Source organism: Panthera onca, chromosome A2 (assembly GCF_046562875.1).
Source record: "Panthera onca isolate mPanOnc1 chromosome A2, mPanOnc1 haplotype 2, whole genome shotgun sequence".
NCBI classification, from domain to species: Eukaryota; Metazoa; Chordata; class Mammalia; order Carnivora; family Felidae; genus Panthera; species Panthera onca.
In genome coordinates, this window is record NC_138340.1 from 74,935,451 (window position 1) to 74,947,289 (window position 11,839).

At 42.5% G+C, this 11,839-nt stretch overlaps 1 protein-coding gene across 1 annotated transcript in view; it reads right to left on the reverse strand.

Annotated features, from left to right (window-relative positions):
• Positions 1-5,234, reverse strand: part of POU6F2 (POU class 6 homeobox 2) — a 493,870-nt gene extending 488,636 nt beyond the window's left edge. The window contains exon 1 of the mRNA XM_060632211.3: positions 5,098-5,234. The gene's annotated coding sequence lies outside the window, so the exon portion shown is untranslated. The remainder of the gene's footprint in view (positions 1-5,097) is intronic.
• Between the last annotated feature and the right edge of the window lie 6,605 nt (positions 5,235-11,839).

Here is an 11,839-nt window from a genome sequence, read left to right on the forward strand (position 1 = left end):
AACCAACTTGAAAAATAACTGGTTTAACACCTCGAGAGCTGCCTTTAGTATTAATAATCAGAAATGCTTTCAAGTATTTTGCCCTCCCTTGCATACAATGGTTTTATATTTAGGAGTGGTGGCTCTGAAATAACAATAATGTGGTCATTTATTGCTGGAGTAAAGAAAACAGCACAAGCAGAGAGCAAAACAGGAAGAATGTATCCCATAAAAATTAGGCAGTTTTCACCTATAATTGGCTCACGTTGTAGAAGTGGGAAGAGCAAGAAAATAATAGAAAGAAAAATGAATCTTAGTGAAATGTAATGACAGGTTCTCACAGCTCTTTCTTCAGTCTAGGGTTCAGAAGAATTGTGCAAAAGGCAAAACTGGTACATATCTTGATTATCATTTTGGACCAGCTCAAGGCAACATGACTCAACACAGTATTGACATGTGATCCCAGAGCAAGTTTTGACTCAGTAATTTACTCTATTGGGCATACGTTTCACCTCCTCCCTGCGTCCCCCCCATAAAGGAAGGAAGGCAGGGAGAAAGAAAAGGAAGAACATAAATGAAGGTGTGAAATTATAGTGAGAGCAGCTCCTATCTCCCAGGTAAAAGTTTGGCCACGAAATACAGATGAGTTTAAAAGTTGTGTCATTTAAATTTTCTGCTAGTGTTCAGATTATGGTCAATATTTACCTTTTTGCTTATTTTTCTTCAAGTCCGATCCTTTGATATTGGCATTTTATTTTCACAACCTTACCCTTTACTCAATCAAGTGTTAGAAAAAAGCAACAGCTTGTATGATATCACAATGCAAGGGAGAGTGGAGCTTTTCAATATTTGCAGGCACGTGAGTTATATTCTAATTTTGGCAAACAATAAAGATGAAAACAGAAAGATGCTTTCAACTGTCTGGTAAAATGCAGTTTACATAAGCAAAGAGACTGTCAACAAAAGGACCCTTCCTTCACCTGTCTCCTGAACAAGTACCACAGATTTGATATACACGAAACACATTAAATTCAAACTGTCTTACATTGAACATGCATATTTCAGTGTTCCAGCAACCTCTCTCTATATTCTAGCGATGTGAATCCAAAAGCTTTAAATTCTTAAGCACTGAAATTTATCCTTGGATAGAGGGAGTTTCATTAATTGATCTTAAAAACAGAAAAGAAAGTATGGTTTCAAGACCAGCTTTCCTGCTCTGGTTTAGTATGAATACTGACCTTATTGTACAGTATCATTACGATACGGATACACCCTTACTTTAGTGAGCAGGACTGGCTTTACCATTTAAACACCTGCTCAGGTAGCATACTGAACTTCAATTTAAAAATATTTGAAAGGTAATAAAAATTGAGTTCATCCAGTAGAATACAAAAAGCTAACACCAACTTTCCTCTGAGTGGAGCATTGAGTCCATCAGAAAGACATAGAAATCCATAGAAAGAAATCCATAGAAATCCATAGAAAGACATACAAATCCACGGTACAAATTCCTTACAAAGGAATACTAGCACCATTTCGTATTCAGAAAGAATAAACCTTCATTAGTTTTTTTTTTTAGTAAACTGTATACTCTTAGCCTAAATGCCCTCAAAAACAGGATTCTCAATTAAATCCAAACAACAATTTCACCTCACTAACATATATAAATTTGCTGAAGTGATAGGTTGGTTTCATATGAAAAGGGCAGTCACACCTACAAAAATGAGTTTTTAGAGCACATGAGAGTTATGCTTGGCATGTGTGAAACAGGGTGAGGTTAGCCCTAAGGTTTAATGTTTATAGAAAGGGCATGAAAATCAGTGGAAACAGACTGAGAATAAGCAAGTGTGTTATTTACACACCCTGGGGGCCCCTCTCCCTGGGCCACCTCCACTCCCTTTCAGCTTGAATATGGACTAGTTAGGCAGTTGCTCTGAGAGCCATGTTGAACATTCTCAGGAACAGGGTATAAATAAACCCACATGCAAAACTGCTTTACGACCAGAACAATGAAATATTTTGGGATTTTAAAAGCTTCACATGAGAAAACATGCACCGAAATCCTATTCAGCCAAATGCACTTTCCCTCCGTGCCATTAGGGCACACTCTCGAGCACTGTCTCAAATAACTGCATTTACTTCCGAACGTGCCCCCTTTAAACATTTTGAATTGTCTAAATTTACCCTGCGGGGAAAAAATACCCATTTTACTGGTAAGGTAAATTGCAATTGCAAAAGCTTTGGACTGTGCTTCCTGTCCTACCAAGGATGGTTTCTCCGCTCTTCTGCCGACCTCTCAGCCATGACCCCTGGAAGCACACCCATGAGCGCTTTTACCCGGCGGTGTCTCTCCCCATTCCTAGCAAACTCTTAGATATGCTTGATAAATATTTTTATCTAATTTCCCTCATCTGTTGTTTTTATTAACAACTAATTTAATATCCTCTGTTCTGTAATATCTGCAGAAGCCAGTATAAGGAAACGTGCAGCCAGCCCAGACCCTGAGGCCTGTGCATCAAGATGGCAGGCTGGCCAAGGGTCCTCTGGGGACAGCAGTGCCAGAAGGAGGATTGGACACGGTGACCCGTCTGCCTGAGATGAGGGGGGAAAAAAAACAACATCAACCAGGAGCTCTGTAATACTGATGAACTAATCTGTCACTCACAAGCTCGGGTCTGCAAAAAAGAAAACTGCAGTAAACATTTAATAACCATGAGGGGTGAAAATGCGAGCCTTCATTTTCAAATGCTGTTCATACCTATGGCTCAGAACCTACTTAACTGGTTAGTTTGCGTTGATTTGAAAAATCATCTGAAGACCACAATCCACCCTATAGTTCCAAGGGTTAGGAAGTGTGCCACAGATAACTATCAAACATCCAGATGATTTCCAAGAACTGTATGAATGAACCAAGTTTCTTGATCTTGATATCCCAGGCAGGGAATTTGTTCTTAAGTACTAGACTGCTTAATTGCTTGGGGGAGAGAAAATCCTGGGGGAAAGACATTTATGAGGCAATATGTGCTCCATAGAGTCAGTGCACTCTCTCCAGCTGGATCATGGCCAGCAGCGCAGAGAAGTCTACTCTTCTCTCCAGTAGAAGCAACTGGATATTTGATCTTAGAGATGAATGAAAAACCTAAAGATCATATTTCATGGGAATCTTTCAGTATCCTGAATGGAAAATACCACTGAAAATCGGTTATTTGCTCCTCCAACCCAAATCCACTTAGGACCAGAATTAAGAACGTGGGTGGGGGGCCGCGGGGGAAGGACAGAAATAATTTTTATTCTAATATGTATTTGAGGACGAACTAACATTTGCATTACCAAACGGAACTGTTCGCACCTGCTGAGTAGGCAAAGGAGGGTACTGAAATCAACAGCTTAAAAGAAACATGTATTTTTGATTATGATTGCCTGAAAAGCAGTAAAAAAAATTATTTTCACATTCTGGTTATTGTTAGAAGTCATCATCTGGGTAAATATTTTTATCTGTGCTATAACAATTAAATCATTTCAAAAATCTATGCCCTCTTCCTTTTTACTTCTATAGATGCATATGGGACAGTATGCTATCTTTCCTTTCGCCTCTGAGTGTTTCAGTTTCAGAAGAAGTAAGCATTTTAGTTTGTACATTTTTTATGTTTGCACATTTTTAATACAGAAAATTTTTACAACCTGCAGAATGACAACTATTATAATTTACCAGCTTGACAACAGTACCTGAGCCTTTTTATAACAAATAATTTATGAGAAATGAGCTCTCCAGAAACCATGTGGCTACTCTGATGCAAGTACTTAGAAAGTATTTGTTAACAAGTCATTAATGGGTATAATTCCTGGACATACAAAGTCTTTAAAACGTACAAAATGCCGAGCCATGTAATAATAACCACCACTTTTAGACCCTGGCAAATTAGGAGTTTAATCTGGTGTCTGTAAAATGTATGCCGATTTCCTTTTTGAAAGTATATATTTGAACCTTTTAAAAGTATATATACCTTTGCAATGATTTCCAAAAAACAGTATTGCATAAAAATTTAGAAAGATGTCTCCCATCTTTTTTTTTTAAACAAGCTTTCTTTTCTCAACTAAGGGAAATGTCTACGAAAGGCACTCCTATTTTTCACTTGGGGATGGAATACAGTAATTTTGCTCAGTATTATGGCCCTACGATGACATTCAGAAGAGAGAGCATGTTTACAACCCAAGAAAAGTTTTATTAAACAGGACAAAACTGTGATCAGGAGCTCCAGTGTTCTTTTTCTACGAAAAGGTCATCTTTTTTTAGCAGGCTATTTAATTAATTCTATATGCCCTGATTATTTTAGCTAACTTTGATATACTTACTTGCTCATCACTGAACACCTACACTAAAGTGGGTATTAACAGCATATAAAATCAGTCTTTATATATTTTCTCCTGCCAAATGTATGCCCAGAGACTTCACTTTCTGTCTGTATAACAAAAACCAACTTGGAAGTTTTTTTTTTTAAATATTGTTCCATTGAAGCAGATTATCTACTGCTTTTAAAATAGTGTGAGCCTGTGGAAACATGGTATTATATATCTGACATTTCCCATCTAAAAATACATTATGAAGCATGCTGATATTAATAAACCATGTGCTTTCAGAACCCTAAAGTGCTTCGCTATAATTTGGTTGAAAACAGAGTCAAATGGTATATTTTCCACCATGCTATTAAACATACAGCAAACAAATTTCACATCATCACTTTGCCAGCTTGTCTTGATTGGAAAGTGTGCCACAAAAAAGAAAAAAACAAAACTTTTAAAGAGTTTATCAATATTCGTAACCACATTCTGATTGCTGAGTTAACAGTTCATAAGTAAGCCTAGATAACTTAGAAAAAAATGGATCAAAAATACATTCCCCAAAAGAGAAAGAAAGAAAACACATATACTCTCATTTTCCTCGCCCCACCCCCATCATAGAAAAATCACCCTTCCTTTTACAGCAGTTATCTGAAGGCAAATGAAAATACAACGATCCCTTCCTCTTCGGATTCAGCTTACGGACGCAAACATTTAAGCACAAACATAAAGTACCGATTGCACAGAAAGCGCCAAACAGAAAGAGCAAGACTCACTGACCCATTTGGAAGACAAAGACGACAGAACAGCAAAGCTCTAAAAATCAGCTTGTGAGGCCTCAGAGAGAGATTCTTCTGGCATTTCATCACAGCAGCCCCAGATCAGTTCACCTCCCTGGATCCAGGGAGGAGGAACTAAATAGAGCTGTTTATTAACGCTGGGGTGCTGGATTGCATTAGGAAGCCGACCAGACCACCTGGACCTTTCAGAGTGTGGCAGTGTTTAATTTGCAGCCTGCCCCTTCTGCAGCCGCCAAGACCATTTACCAGGCTCAATCACACATTATCTGGGTTAGAAGTAAAGGCACGTGTATTCCTAGATTTCTGTTTTCCATAGAGAGAGGGAGAGGGAGAGAGAGACGTAGAATATAGCCAAAATAAAAATATGGAACAGAACAATTTTAACTACTACCTAGGAAACGTAGCACCTTATTCTCTCCTTACACTTTCTTTCAGAGATCACGATCTGGACAGAAAATAAATTCTTAAAAATAGATTTTTTTTTTAAACGTCCAGACCAAATTATAAATTAGATTTGTCCTTGGATTTTTTGTTGTTGTTGCTGCTGTCTGAATTTTTGTTTGTTAAGCCTCGCATGGAAGTTTGAGGCTGAGGTTCCCTGGCTAGATTTACTGGGTGCCTATTGCCTCCCGCACTTTCAAGCACTGCGCTGGCAGGTAGCTGAAGATACAGATAGAAAGATGGTGCTGTAAATATGAATTATGTGAATCATATGGTGAGACCCTTGTGGAAAAAAGGGGAGTTGAGAAATGGCTGACTCCATACCTGACCAATTACAGCTTGCATGGTCCCCGTGTCCTGCTGGGCTGAGAGATCGCAATCCATCATATGTTGTCTTTGAAAAGGAGAATGGGGGTTTCTGGCATGCATCTGTCAATCAACTTCTGCACTCACAACCATCACCAAAAGCAAGGGGAGAAAAAGTCAAGCTGCTTCACCAAATAGGATGAAACCGTCATGTGACCTCCGGCAGACTCGCACACACACATTCACTACCTCCATAGAGCGTAAGAATTTTCTGTAGATATGAAATGACATTGACAAATACCCAATACCAAGTAAATAAAGTGAGACAAACAGCTATTCACCAAAGACAAAACATAGGCTGTAATCTGCCGCTAAAGGTTTAACAAACCTATGAGGATTTTTTTAATACTCTAGAAACCTGTGTTTAAGACCAAAACAAAAACAAAATTAACTATTTCATGTGATAATTGAGGCTTTGGGTTCTAAGCCACCACATAATTTTTTTTTTCAATCATAAGTCATCACCCCGCTTCTGTGAGGCTGTCCCTAATGATTTTATTTTCAGAATCTCTAAATGACCTTCGGACAATATGCAGGAGTCTTTATGGTTTTTGTACAACGTCACCTTTACAGAAAAGCTTGAAATGTTAACCGTCACATAACACAGATACCTTGATATTTGTTGACTGGAAATGGATATATACAATCATTTGTGTAAACTCTGATGACCACTCAAATATAAAATATTCAAAGTGTGTAAATAGTAGTCACTAAACTTTTCATTTTCCGAAAGGTTAGGAAATGATTTACTTGATGTGAGGTGATGACAAAGATTTCAACTTTTTTTCATTTAAGTTAAGCTATTTGAGAGCACACACTTCAGGATAGATTGTTGATGTCACATGGGTTAGCTATTATGAGGGTGACATGAATATAATCCATTAGCTTTTTAACCCTTTCAGGATTGAGGTCGCAACGGGATTTCCCACACAACCTGACAGATAACTGCAAAGTTCCTTTGTGGAATGCAAAGCCATAAATAGCAACTGTTAGTTTGGTGCCTTTGTGAAGTTATTAACGTTTGCATGTAAACTTAAGGTCACCACTTGGCGTACTCTTTCTGGCTTGTCAAAAAAAAAATTTTTGCAGGACAACTTTGCGGTATTAAAATGGGGGCACTTTTTCAAGGTTCGCAACTAACGTTACGTTAGAGAGGTGTTGAGAAATGTTTGATACAGAAAACGTACCGTCACGTAGACCCTAGCGTTGTGCTATGTCATCACTCGAAAATTAAGAGGAACTTCAAGTAAAAAGAACCATTTCTGTTCGACATTTCTGAAGACAGCTTTAGGAGGAAAGAAGGACTCAAGTCTTACAGACTTGTCATTCAGAGCTGCCCCACAATGTACACACACACACACACACACACACACACCGGCATCCCCAAACAAAACGAAACCGTGCAGAAACTGGGTAGCCCCCCTGAGGCCGCAGGACTGGAAAGGTCCTCCTAGCAGGATTGAAATGCACAGCTGGCCCGCATACACCCCGTCCGTCCGGGCCGCTGGAGGCACAGACCTCCCCGGGGCTTTCCGCAGCCCCCGCGGGCCCGGGAGCCTAGGCAGGGACAGCCGAGCCGGGACCCCCCGGGCCCGGCCGGCGTGGCAAGCGGCGAGGGCTGTGCCAAACTTGCCCGAAGGCTGCGGGCTCGCGGGGAGGGGGCAGCAGGGGCGGAGTGGGGGTGGCGCGACCGCTGCTGGCCTGGCCTGCCTGGACCCTGCGCGGGCGGACCCTAGGCCGCGACGCGGAGACCCGCGGGACCAGGGCAAGTTGGGAGGAGGGGCGCGCCGAGCCGCCGGAGCCGCGCTCCCGACCCCTCGCGGCCTGGCGGCGCCGCCCTCCGGGAGCCTCGTGCCCGCCGCCTGCGCCCGCGCTGGAGCCCAGCCTGGGGCGGGGGCGCGGGCGGGGGCTGGGGCAGGACGGCCGCCCCACACCCTCCGTAGCGCCGCCAGGGTGTCGGCTGCAGGCTGTCTCCCGCAGAGATCTAAGCCCCGTGGGCGCCACCCCGGAGAGGGGGTGGGGGTGCACGTTGCAGGAGGAGTTTGAAGACGCCCCCCCCCCCAAGCTCCACCTGCAAATTATAGTGGTCCAGGTTGGCATAGAGACAGCTGTTTGCCTACCCTCGGGTTGTTTGTGTGACCGTCTGACCTATATTAATTACAGTCATTTTACTGGTGAACTCGGATAGGGCCCGGTGTCGGACACCTGACATGACATTAGCTCACTAAATCCTCATAACAACTCAGTAAGGCAGGTACAATTATTCCCATCTTACAGGTGAGACACAACAAAAGACAGCTGCTCAAGATGAACAGGGCCATGATTTGAACTTGCTCTGACTCTGAAGGTGGAGCTTTTCAGAAGAAACCCGAGAGTCAGAAAAACTTCAGAATAATGGCTACCATATATAAAGTACAGATGCATTCAACAAATACTTACGGAGACTCTGCCACGTGCCAGGTACTGTATTAAGCACTGGAGGTACAGCAATACAGACGTAGTTCCTCAGAGGTCTCATATTGTAGTAGTTTGGACAGAGATTTGTGGAATAATCCCAGAAATGTAAATTTTTAAACTATTCTGAGAGCTACGGAGGAAAGCAAAAGAGTAATATGAGAACCTATGTCAAAGGAATTGACCTAGTCTTGGGTGTGTGAGCAAGGGGAAATTGACAAAACTTCCCTAAGCAATTGACTCGAAAGAAACTGTAATTGGAAAATGTAGGTGAAAGGGGGAAAGGGGGCGATGGGGATAAGTATCTTCCCCAAAAGAAATGTGCAAAAGGTGAGGAGGTTGCATGGCTAATTGCAGGAGCTCAAAGAAAGCACTGCGCCTTGTGTGGAGCACAGACAGCAGGGCGGGAGGCAAGGACCAGAGTGCACCGGTCTCTTAGGTTGTATGAAGGATTCTCTACCTTAGCCAGGAGCCCAGTGACGCGGCAGAATAAGCCTGTGGTCTCGCACTTAAATTCTGAAAGATGTCTCTGGCCAAACAGCGAAAAGGTAAGAGTGTTAGGGGGAGTAATGAAAGGAGATTTGGTGGGCGCATTTGGTTATAGGTGGTGGTGTCGGGGACTGGATGGTTTCAAGGAAAAGGTATAATTCACAGAACCTGGTGGCCAGTTGGTGGTGGAACTTGAAAACGAGAGGTATCTTTCTGATTTGCATAAAATAAAATATTTCGTGATGCCGCTTACTGAGCTAGGGGATGAGGAGGAAGATCAGGTTGAGGAAGGGCAGCAGGGATCATAATTTTGATTTGAGATTTATTTTCACTACAGTCCTCAGGGTAAGAATGATGAGTCTCCCTTCCTACCCCCCCCCCCCCACAGAGATGAAAAATCTAGGAGTCTGAGAGATAAAACAACTTGCCTGTGACCACAGCGTAGCAGGGAAGGTTCATCTGAGGGAAAAATCAAGGTTCCTGACCCTTGCATTCAACTGCTTTGAAATCAGTTGGTGGTTCTGGGGTTTTCCAGTTGATTAAAATCTTCCTACCAGGAAACCAAGGTAAAATTGATGACCAGAACCATTCTCCTAGGAACCAGTCCTCATAAAGAAAAGTCTTCAGGGGCACCTGGATGGCTCAGTCGGTTAAGCGTCCGACTTTGGCTCAGGTCATGATCTTGCGGTCCGTGAGTTCCAGCCCCGCGTCGGGCTCTGTGCAGACAGCTCAGAGCCTGGATCCTGTTTCAGATTCTGTGTCTCCCTCTCTCTCTACCCCTCCCCTGCTCATGCTCTGTCTCTTTCTCTGCCTCAGAAATAAACATTAAAAATTTAAGAGAAAAAAAAAGTCTTCAGATGGCATCTCCTCTGGTATTAAAGTTTTGTTGGGACCCTAAGCCCCTGCCCATACAGGTCTGGTTTCTAGGTCTAACATGCAATGGCAAGAAGGATGTAAAGATAAAAACACAAAGGTAGTTTTGAATTATCCAACTAACAACTTACGTATTTATTGTTGAGTATGATCTCCTGATAGGTGTTCTGGGTAATAAGAGACTTGAATAAGACCTACTTCCTGTCATTCAAAGGTTCATAATCTAGTGGGAAACAGACACATATAAATGAATTAAATTCGGCACAGATTGCTTTCAAAAAACAAACCAAATGCATAAAAGGTTTACCTGAGGGGATTGTTGGATTTTCTCGGGTCAAAGACGCTTACGTTTTTAGGTGCCATGATATACAGGCTTGGGTTAGGATCTACTCTGTTCCTTACCTCTGACTGGGTGTGGCCTCGGGAAACTGGCAATTTCTCTGTGTCTTGAGTGTCTCATCTTATAACTCCTCAACGGTACCGTCCATAAATTGAGTTCTACTTTTAGGTTACCCAGGAAATTTTAATTATTTTCCCTTATGGGAGGACTCCAGAGGGGCAGGAAAGAGGAATTCTGGAGAACTGAGGAAGGCTGCCTTGAAGATAGGTAGAAGGATTCTGACTATGATAGAAACAAAGGGCGCCTTCTATTTAGGGCAAGGGGAATAATAGCATCAGCAACAGCTCCTGTTCCTCCATCACTGTGGGTGGCAGCCACTTTTAGGGTCAAAGCAATGAGAAACAAATGGAGAAGGGCAGGAAGTATTTCTGCTAATTTTTACTCCTACTTCCGTGGTAGAATTTAGGAAGGAAAATTCATTAAGTGAAATATTTGCCCTTTCCATCACCAAATTTCCATAAAATGGTGCTTTTCCCAACCCTTCAAGGCTCTCTCCTTGCTTCACAGATGAGACATACATGCTCTTTCTCAACAGCTGATGATCCTGAAGATAAGAAGGAACAGGGGGCGCCTGGGTGGCTCAATCAGTTAGGCAGCCGACGTCGGCTCAGACCTTTGATCTCATGGTTCGTGGGTTCGAGCCCCACATGGGGCTCTGTGCTGATAGCTCAGAGTCTGGAGCCTGCTTTGGATTCTGTGTCTCCCTCTCTCTCTGCCTCTCCTCTGTGCTCTCTCTCTCTCTCTCTCCCTCTCTCTCTATCTCTCTCAAAAATGAATAAACACTCAGAAAAATTTTTTAAAAAAGATAAGAAGGAATAGGTCAACCATAAATCAGACCAAGTCTCCAGCCTCTCAGGATAGGATACCCTTAATTTATTTTTTTTATGTTTTTTTTAAATTTATTTATTTTGAGACACAGAGAGAGTGAGAGCAGGGAGAGAGAGGGAGAGAGAGAATCCCAAGCAGGGTCCGTGCCGCCAGCACAGACCCCAGCATGGGGCTTGACCTCACAAACCATAAGACCATGACCTGAGCGAAAATCAAGAGTCAGACATGCAACTGACTGAGCCACCCAGGCGCCCCAGATGCCCTTAGTTTCTTACTCATCAAACCACAAAAGACACTGAGAGATCAGTGCTACACAGAGGACCAAGCAAAAGTGAGGAATTGACCATCTCTGTTATTCCAGAAATCCTTGGCAATGTTTAGGGTGAGAAGAGATCATGCCTCTGAGTGCCACTAGAATGCAAGAATCAAGAGAATAAAAGGTCCAACAAAAGTCACCAAGACTATTAGACTCACTCCATTTCCGCTTCTGCTATCACAACATGTGAAGTCACTTCAAGTCTATACTCCTGTTCTTTCTCTCTGTGGACATCTATTCTTTCTCATGCGTATTGTTTGTTCTTTCATTCCAATTTTATTTTCCCACACCTACTACTCTTGGCTTTTCATCCTTCTGCTTGCTGGTCTTTAAAAGATTAATGTTATCCTTCCTCCAGCTGATTTGTTTATATTTACCCCTGGATCTCTCACCCCCCATTCTTCTTATGGGTCCTCATGACTCCAGCCTTCTTCCTAAAACAGGAGTCATGGCAGAGCGCTCTTTAGAGCATGCCCACCATGCTGCTGCTGTGTGATTCCAAAGCTGATGTAGGAACCAGGTAACAGGTGCACAGGAGACAGCACAGGGGGTGTA